Source organism: Rutidosis leptorrhynchoides, chromosome 3, assembly GCF_046630445.1.
Source record: "Rutidosis leptorrhynchoides isolate AG116_Rl617_1_P2 chromosome 3, CSIRO_AGI_Rlap_v1, whole genome shotgun sequence".
NCBI lineage: Eukaryota > Viridiplantae > Streptophyta > Magnoliopsida > Asterales > Asteraceae > Rutidosis > Rutidosis leptorrhynchoides.
The window spans coordinates 196,365,574-196,374,608 of NC_092335.1; the positions used below are offsets into that span (position 1 = coordinate 196,365,574).

A 9,035-nucleotide genomic window follows, 5' to 3' on the forward strand; every position below is an offset into this window, starting at 1 on the left:
TTATTATGTTTATTACTATTACTATTAACTATTATTTTACTACTACTTGTACTTGTATTATTATTATAATTATTACTATTATTACTAGTATCATTATCATTACCTTTTTTATTATTTACATCTACTAGTACTAGTAGACGAGTAGGTTTTTGTTTTTTGGTGTTTGTATGCACGTTTGTTTGTTGATATGTATGCATGGTTTGTACGTTTGTTTTTGGGAGGTATGTATGTAAGTTTTGTAGTGTAGGTTTTTTATGTCTATGTTTGTAGGTTTTCTGTTTTTTTGAAGAATTGTAGGTTTTGATTATGTATTTTTGCTAGGCTGTTATTTTTTTTTTTCCAGGTTTGTATGTATGTTTTTGCTTGTTTTGTTGGCGTTTGTATGTACGTAGGTACGTGTTCTTGCAGGTATGTAGGTATGTTTATGTACGGTTGTATGATGGTTTGTATATAGGTTTATGTTTTATTGGGGGTGTGTGTGTGTGTGTATGGGGGTGTGTATAGATGGGTGCGTGTGTGTGTGGTGGGTGTGTGGGTGTGTGTGTGTGTCTCGTATCGTTCGGTGCATCCTGGGGTCATTATGGCTGAGGACGACCTTCTTTGCTCATGAGCTTGAGTGGTTTTCTTTTAGTTGTGTGGCTTTGGGGATGTCTACCGTAAAGGTGCATGAGTGGTGCTTTGGTTTGTTACGGGTGGTTGGCTCTTTGCTTGTGCAACAACTTCCACCCGGCATACATTTTGTGTTCTGTTTACAAGGTCCCTTGGCTTTATTTATTGAGGCAACACCAAACGTCGATTAAGTGGCGTCTTGACTGCCGCTTAGAGCCTAAATTGATTTTCAGGCAGGCTTTTAAACCCATGAAAATTTGATTCTACCATTTTCATGGCGTCTCAATTTTTATGTATTTATTTATTTAGTATTTTATTTTACTGTTTTTTTTTAAGGCCGGAGGTCCACTCGGAAGCAATCTCTTTATCCGCCGAATAAAGAGAGGGATGACTTTCTCTACTTTTCTGGGTGGAGAAATGACTTGTTTTTATTCTCAGATAAAGGAAGGATTGTCTACATCTCACCTCCCCCATACACCACTCAAGTGGTATTGGGTACTGTTGTTGTTGTTGTTGTTGTTGTTGTTGTTGTTGTTGTTGTTGTTGTTGTTGTTGTTGTCAAGCACTGATGGGGCAAGGTGCTCCCCCTACATTTAATTCCATATCAAAAGCTTCACAATCTTGAAGTGTTTGAGTCGTGCAGAAAATTAAAGTACCCAGGTCCAGGAGCGTCACTTTTGAAACAAAAGCGCCGTTCCTGAAGAACAAAAGCACCGCTTTTCAAAATAAAGGCGTCGCTCTTGACCACTGTCCATTTTTGGTCAAAAATCATAGGATAAAGCATCGCTTTTAGAAGTAGGAGCGCCGCTTTTGATCGCCGCTTTTGAAGATCAAAAGCGCCGCTTCTAGGACAAAAGCGCCGTTTTCATACCTGAATGCAATTTTTTGCAGTTTTAAATCCAATTTGACGCATTCACAAACTATTTTTGGTATTTCCAGTTTACCCATATGCATGAAATGCATCTATATGCAAATGCAACTAACAAAAGCAAAATCATACGATCCTACATGAAATGCAATCTAAAATGAACAAGTATAACACAACTGTGATTGTTTTGGTCTAGGGTCCATCACTTGACCCGTTTTAGCACAAGGGTGGTCATGGTGGTTTAAAAACGATGTCATCAAGACCGATTGGCTTGACTTCATTGTTGAAGAGTTTCAAACGATCCCCGTGAACTTTAAATGGATTGCCCTTTCCAATTAACTCAACAAATTCTTTTTCAAGTATGCATTTAATAACAAACGGCCCATGCCATCTTGACTTAGACTGACCGGGTGACTTTTTGAAATCAAGATTAAATAACAAAACCTTGTCACCCGGTTTGAACCTTTGGTGTTTCACATAGTGATTATCGACCTTGACTTTTTCTTTTAAAACCGGTTTTTGCAATGACTTCTTTTTAACTTTGTCAAAACCACATTTTTCATCCGTTTTACAAGCTTGGGTGGGTTTAACCACCTTCTCAACAACATTTTCCACAATTGGGTCCAAAATGACCTTTTTACCAACAACAACCCCCCTACATTTCGGTCCAAATTTACTGTCTTGACCATGGTCGGGTTACTTAAAGCATTTTCACAAAGTTTCCCATCAATAATATTTTCACAAGCATTTTCAAAATCGTTTTCATTACAAGATTTCATAAACATTTCAAACTCTTTACCAACATCAAAATCGTCAATTTTATCAAATTGGTCAACATCCGAAGTGTCAACCGCCAATAAAGCTTTAAAGTCATTTTCTTCACACGAATTCATCACCTCGATTTGACTAAAAGACTCAATATTTGACAAATTTTATTTATTATCAACTTCACACACATAAAAATCAAGTCTTTCATCTTTCACCCCGATACTTAGTTTGTTTTGTTGCTTGAAAATAATTGTATTGGCAATTATCGGACATGTTCATCCTCAAGCATTTCGAGGATTACGAAATTGGCCGGAAAGGTCAATTTTCCAACTTTGACCATAAGGTCTTCGGCTATGCTGATTGGTGTATCAAACGTTTGGTTTCCCATTTTTAAAACCATCTGGGTCGATTTTAGTTCCCCAAGATTTAACTTTTTATAAATTGAATATGGCATAAGATTTACACTAGCCCCCAAGTCGACAAGTGCATCATACATTTCTGACCCGCCCATATTGCATGGGATTGCAAAATGACCCAGATCACCAAATTTGGGAGGCATCTTTTGCTTTTGCAAGATAGCCAAACATTCCTCTATGAGAAATGTAGCCGACACCTCTTCATATTTTCCTTTTGAAGATAAAAGATTTCTAATGAACTTCCCATAATTAGGCATGCCCTTAAGCACTTGGATGAGCGGCATGTTGACATGAACTTGTTTCATCATTTCTATGAAGTCCCTTCGTTGAGTTTTAACTTTTTCCTTCCTTAAAGCTTGCGGATATAGAATCGGCTCCATGTACTTCCTCAAAGGTGCTTCTTCATTCTTTTTACCCTTAACCCTTCGTGGTGCATCCTTTTCAACCCTTGCTTCTTGCGAATCTCCATTAATACTTGATTCATTCTCAACGGTTTGCGGAGTAGGTGTGGTAGGGCTTGGTGTTTGGGTTGGGGATGTTTGGATTTGTGGTTCTTCATAAGTTAAACCGCTTCTTATTGAAATGGCATTTACAAACTCAATTTGGTTGACATTTTCAATAGGGATAGCTCTTGTGTTGTTTTGGTTTTGTTGGTTTTGTTGATTGTGTTGGTTTTTTCGATTGTTGTTGTTTGGGTTAACTTGGGTGTTTGAAGGTAAAGTTCCTTGGCTCTTTCGACAACTTGATTTTAAAGTCTCCCAACGGTGCTATCAAGGTTTTGGAATGAGGCTTGTTGGTTCCAGATTTGTTGCTTCAAAAGTTCATTTTCTTTCGTTAGAAAAGCTTCGGTTGATTCTACTTTCTTGATATAGTTTTGCATGATTTCTTCCAAACTCTTCGAAGGTTGGGATTGTTGAATGTTTTTTTGAGGTGGTTGATTGTAACCTTGGTTATTTTGTGGTTGACTATAACCTTGGTTGTTTTGATAATTCGAATTGGCTTGGTTGTTATAAGGTTGGTTGTTGTAAGGTTGTTGGTTTTGGTATTGAAAGTTGCTGTTTCGGTTTTGATTATAGTTGTTGTAACCTTGATTTTGGTTTTGGTTCGTAAATCCGGGTGGTGTATTGGTATGGTTGTTGAATGACACTTGTTTTTTATTAGGATTGTAGTAGCTTTGGTTCGATGTTCCTCCCCGTTGATAGTTTTGATTACTCACGTAGTTCACATGAGCATCCAAATTCATGGGAATGTCATCTAGATCAACATGATTGCATTGAGTAATTTGAGGACAATTCTTTGTGAGATGTGGACACTCGCATCGTTGATAATCCACTTGCATTGCGACTATCGTTTGTTGAATCTTTTTCAAATCTTTCCCATACATTTGAAACTGATTGTTTAAGCTTGCAAGCGTTACTTGCCCATTATCACTCTCGACTTGTGCTACACTTTTCCTTGTCAAATCTCGCGGTGAAGGTGCCCATTCATATGTGTTGACCGAGATGTCTTCTAACAAAATTTCGGCCGCATTTGGTGATTTATACATAAATACCCCACCGGATGAAGAAACAAGATATTGCTTCGTCAAAGCATTAGTACCCCGGTAAAATGTATTGATATACTTCTTCTTCATCAAACCATGCGGTGGTCAAGCTCTTAGAAGCTTCTTGAATCGTACCCACGCATCATACAAACTCTCATCACCCCGTTGGGTGAACCCATTAATCTCCATTCTAAGTCGCTCTACTTTTGACGGTGGAAAGAAGTGATTGATAAACTCATTTGTTAATTCTTGAAAAGTTCTTATGGAATCGGATGGTAAACTTTGCATCCAAGCTTTTGCGTCTCCTTGAAGTGTGAAGGGGAATGCCTTTAACTTAAAAGCGTCATCGGTGACATTTTTGGTTTTGTAAATATCATAAAGATCATTAAAGTGTTAGATGTGTTCGAACGGATTTTCATCTATCAACCCATGAAAGTATGTATCCTTGATCAACGTGAAAAAGTTACCCTCAATCTTCCAATTATCCGCTTCGATTGGTGGTTTAGTGATAGTGCTCCAAATGAACATATATTTAGTATCAATATCCTTCCAATATGTAAAGTTTTTAGTTATTATTGTTCTATTTTTTTTTGTAATCGTTTAAATAAATAAGTGCGAAGACAAAAGAAGAAAATGACTATTTGAAGACGCAAATGACCAAAAAGCTCAAATGTACAAGATACAATCCAAGTGGTTCCATTTATTGATAAGAAACGTCTAAAAATTACAAGAGTACAAGTTGCGGAACGTAAAGTACAAGATATTAAAGCATACGAAAAGACGTTCGAGAAACCGGAACCGAGACATAAACCGGGCGTAAATGTACGAGACAACGGAGCAAAAATTACAAGTCAACTATGCACAAGAATATAATATAATATATATATATATAATTAATATAAATTATATATATTATATATATATATAATAATATGTGGACAAGCAAGAAAACAAAAAATATGTGAGCTGGATCTGACGGCCATACGATCGCATGGGAAATAGGCATAAAACCCATGCGAGTGCATGAGCCCATGCGAGTGCATGAGATTTGCACTAAAACCCCATGCACTCGCATGGGCATCAGAATCAAGAATTATGCCTATAAATACCAGGCTTCTGCTCGACGAAAAAACACAATATATATCCATCTTTCTCTCCCTCAATGATATATATATATATATATATATATATATATATATATATATATATATATATATATATATATATATATATAAATATAATATAATATAATATAATATAGTTTAGTTTTATATTAGTTAGTTTGGGTATTGTAACGGTTATTTTACGGGTTTTAAAGTCGGAACTCTGTCCCTGTAACACTACGCGATTAATAATCATTGTAAGCTAAATTCTCCCTTTTTAATTATGTATCGTACTTAAGTTATTATTATGCTTATTTGACCCGAAGTAATCGTGGTGTTGGGATAAACATTAAGACGGGGTTATTGGGCTTTGGACCATAATTGGGGTTTGGTCAAAAGACCGACACTTGTGGAAATTGGACTATGGGCTATTAATGGGCTTTATATTTGTTTAACTGAATGATAGTTCGTTAATTTAATATAGAGATTTACAATTTGACGTATTTATAAATAACCACATACACTCGATCGGACACGATGGGCGGGATATTTATAAATACTAATAATCGTTCATTCGACCGGACACGGGGATGGATTAATAGTCAATGGACTCATTAAAACAGGGGTGAATTACATATAAGGAAAATTGGTGTAATTGTTAATAAATTATTAGAACCTTGGATTACACATAGTCGATAACCTGGTGTAATCATTAACAAAGTATTAAGACCTTATTACAGTTTAAGTCCCCAATTAGTTGGAATATTTGACTTCGGGTATAAGGGTAATTTGACGAGGACACTCGCACTTTATATTTATGACCGATGGACTGTTATGGACAAAAACCAGATGGACTTATCAAATAATCCAGGACAAAGAACAATTAACCCAGGGTAATAAATTAAAATCAAAACGTCAAACATCATGAGTATGGAAGTTTAAATAAGCATAATATATTTTATTTTATATTTCCTCGTACTTTTATTTATTGTCATTTTAATTATTGTTATTTATTTTATCGTTAGTTAAATATCGTCATTTACTTTACGCTTCGCTTAAAATATAAAATCGACAAACCAGTCATTAAACGGTAAAACCCCCCTTTTATAATAATAATAATTGTAATATATATATTTATATTTTGTAAAAATATAGTTATATAAAAATATAGTGTAAAATAAGCCGTCTCCCTGTCGAACGAACCGGACTTACTAAAAACTATACTACTCTACAATTAGGTACACTGCCTATAGTGTTGTAGCAAGGTTTAGGTATATCTCATCTATAAATAAATTATATAAAACTTGTGTACTATTTCGTCATATTTCGTAGTAAAATATAATAGTATTTCGTATACTACCTCGCACACATCAAGTTAAATGAGAAATTATAACTATGACCGATGGACTTTACGACTAGTAATTCCCACATGACTAGAAATATAAAAATAACTACGACAAAATACTAAACTTAAAACTATATAGTGAACGATAAATATTACGAAATAAACGATAGAAATACAAAATAGTTACAATATTTGATAGCGCTCTAAATGAACATATATTTAGTATCAATATCCTTCCAATATGTAAAGCTTTTAGTTACTATTGTTCTACTTTTATGTAATAATCGTTTAAATAAATAAGTGCGAAGACAAAAGAAGAAAACAACGATTTGAAGACGCAAATGACCAAAAAGCTCAAATGTACAAGTTACAATCCAAGTGGTTCCATTTATTGATGAGAAACGTCTAAAAATTACAAGAGTACAAGTCGCGGAACGCAAAGTACAAGATATCTAAGCGTACGAAAAGCCGTTCGAAAATCCGGAACCGGGACATAAACTGAGCATCAACGCGCGAGTCAACGGAGCTAAAATTATAAATCAACTATGCACATGAATATAATATAATATATATAATTATATAAAATTATATATATTATATATATTAAATAAATATGTCGACAAGCTAGGAGCCAAAAAGTATGTGACCAGGAAATGACGGCCATGCGATCGCATGGCCATAAGGCACAAATCTCATGCGACCGCATGAGTTACTGTAGCAGGCCACATCCTATAAATTAGCCAGTTTTCTGCGAGTTTTAATACATCTTTTTCTATTTTCTTTCTCTTATCTCTCAATTTATATTTATATTTATATTTTAATTATAATTTTAATTTAAATTAATAATAATTGGGTTATTGTAAGAAATGTTTTAAGGGTTTTAAGTCGGAACTCTGCCCGTGTAACGCTACGCGATAAATAATCACTGTAAGCTATGTTCTTCCTTTTTAAATTAATGTCTTGTAACTAAGTTATTATTATGCTTATTTAAACCGAAGTAATCGTGATGTTGGACTAAAAATTAAGATTGGGTTATTGAATTTTGTACCATAATTAAGGTTTGGACAAAAGACCGACACTTGTGGACATTGGACTATTGACTATTAATAGATAGGGGGTATTGTCTAATCGAATGACAGCTCATTAGAATCTGTCGAACCTATCTTCAAATTAGTTAATCTAATAATTATTAAAAAGATTATGTATGTTCTATTTAGTGTCGTTTATATGACATCTTTTACAATCATTTAATTAATTATTCAGGTTGGGTAATTGATTATTCATTCTGATCAAGTGGGTAAATTAATATTCATATCTCATTAAAACATGGGTGGATTACATTCAAGGATAATTGGTGTAATTGTTAACAAAGTATTAAAACCTTGGATTACACGCAGTCGATAACCTGGTGTAATTATTAAACAAAGTATTACAACCATGTTACAGTTCGAATCCCTAATTAGTTGGAATATTTGACTTCGGGAATAAGGTTAATTTGACGAGCATTTTATAATTATGACCGATGGACTATTATGGACAAAACCAGATAGGTATCAAATAAATCCAGGACAAAGGACAATTAACCCAGATAAATAAATGAAAATCAAAACGTCAAACATCATGATTACGGAAGTTTAAATAAGCATAATACTTTTATTTCATATTTCATCGTACCTTTATTTACTGTCATTTTAATTACTGCAATTTAATTTATCGCAATTTAAATTCTGTCATTTATATTATCGTCATTTATCTTTACGCTTTATTTAAAATCGACAAACCGGTCATTAAATGGTAAAACCCCCCTTTTATAATAATAATAATATTACTTATATATATATAGTTATACAAATATAGTGTAAAATAAATATAGCGTTAAACTTAGGCAGCTCCCTGTGGAATGAACCGGACTTACTAAAAACTACACTACTCTACGATTAGGTACACTGCCTATAAGTGTTGTAGCAAGGTTTAGGTATATCCCATCCGTAAATTAATAAAACTTGTGTAATATTTCGTAGTATTTCGTAGTAAAAATAATAGTATTTCGTATACTATTTTTTTGCAAGTTATTATTATGCAAATATTATACAAATGTAACAGTTCACCCCTTCAGGTATATATTATTTTTTCGCACACATCGGTCATATTATACAAATTATAACTATTTTGCAAGTATTTTTGGCGCCGCTGTCGGAAAAAATTAATGCCGAAACGAAATGCAATATAAAAAAAAGATTTTTATTAGGTTTTAATTTACTTTTGTAAAAATACGTTTTAAATATTAAAAATACAAAAATATAAAAAGAAAAACAAAATATATATATATATTTTTTAAGAGTTTGTTTAAAATATATAAAATTATAAAGTATTTCTATTTTTT

At 33.6% G+C, this 9,035-nt stretch overlaps 1 non-coding gene across 1 annotated transcript; it reads left to right on the forward strand.

Moving 5' to 3' along the window:
- The first annotated feature begins 4,295 nt into the window (after positions 1-4,295).
- Positions 4,296-4,402, forward strand: LOC139903760 (small nucleolar RNA R71). Its single transcript, XR_011778554.1, has one exon. It is a non-coding gene; the product is annotated as a small nucleolar RNA R71 (small nucleolar RNA).
- Positions 4,403-9,035: the final 4,633 nt, after the last annotated feature.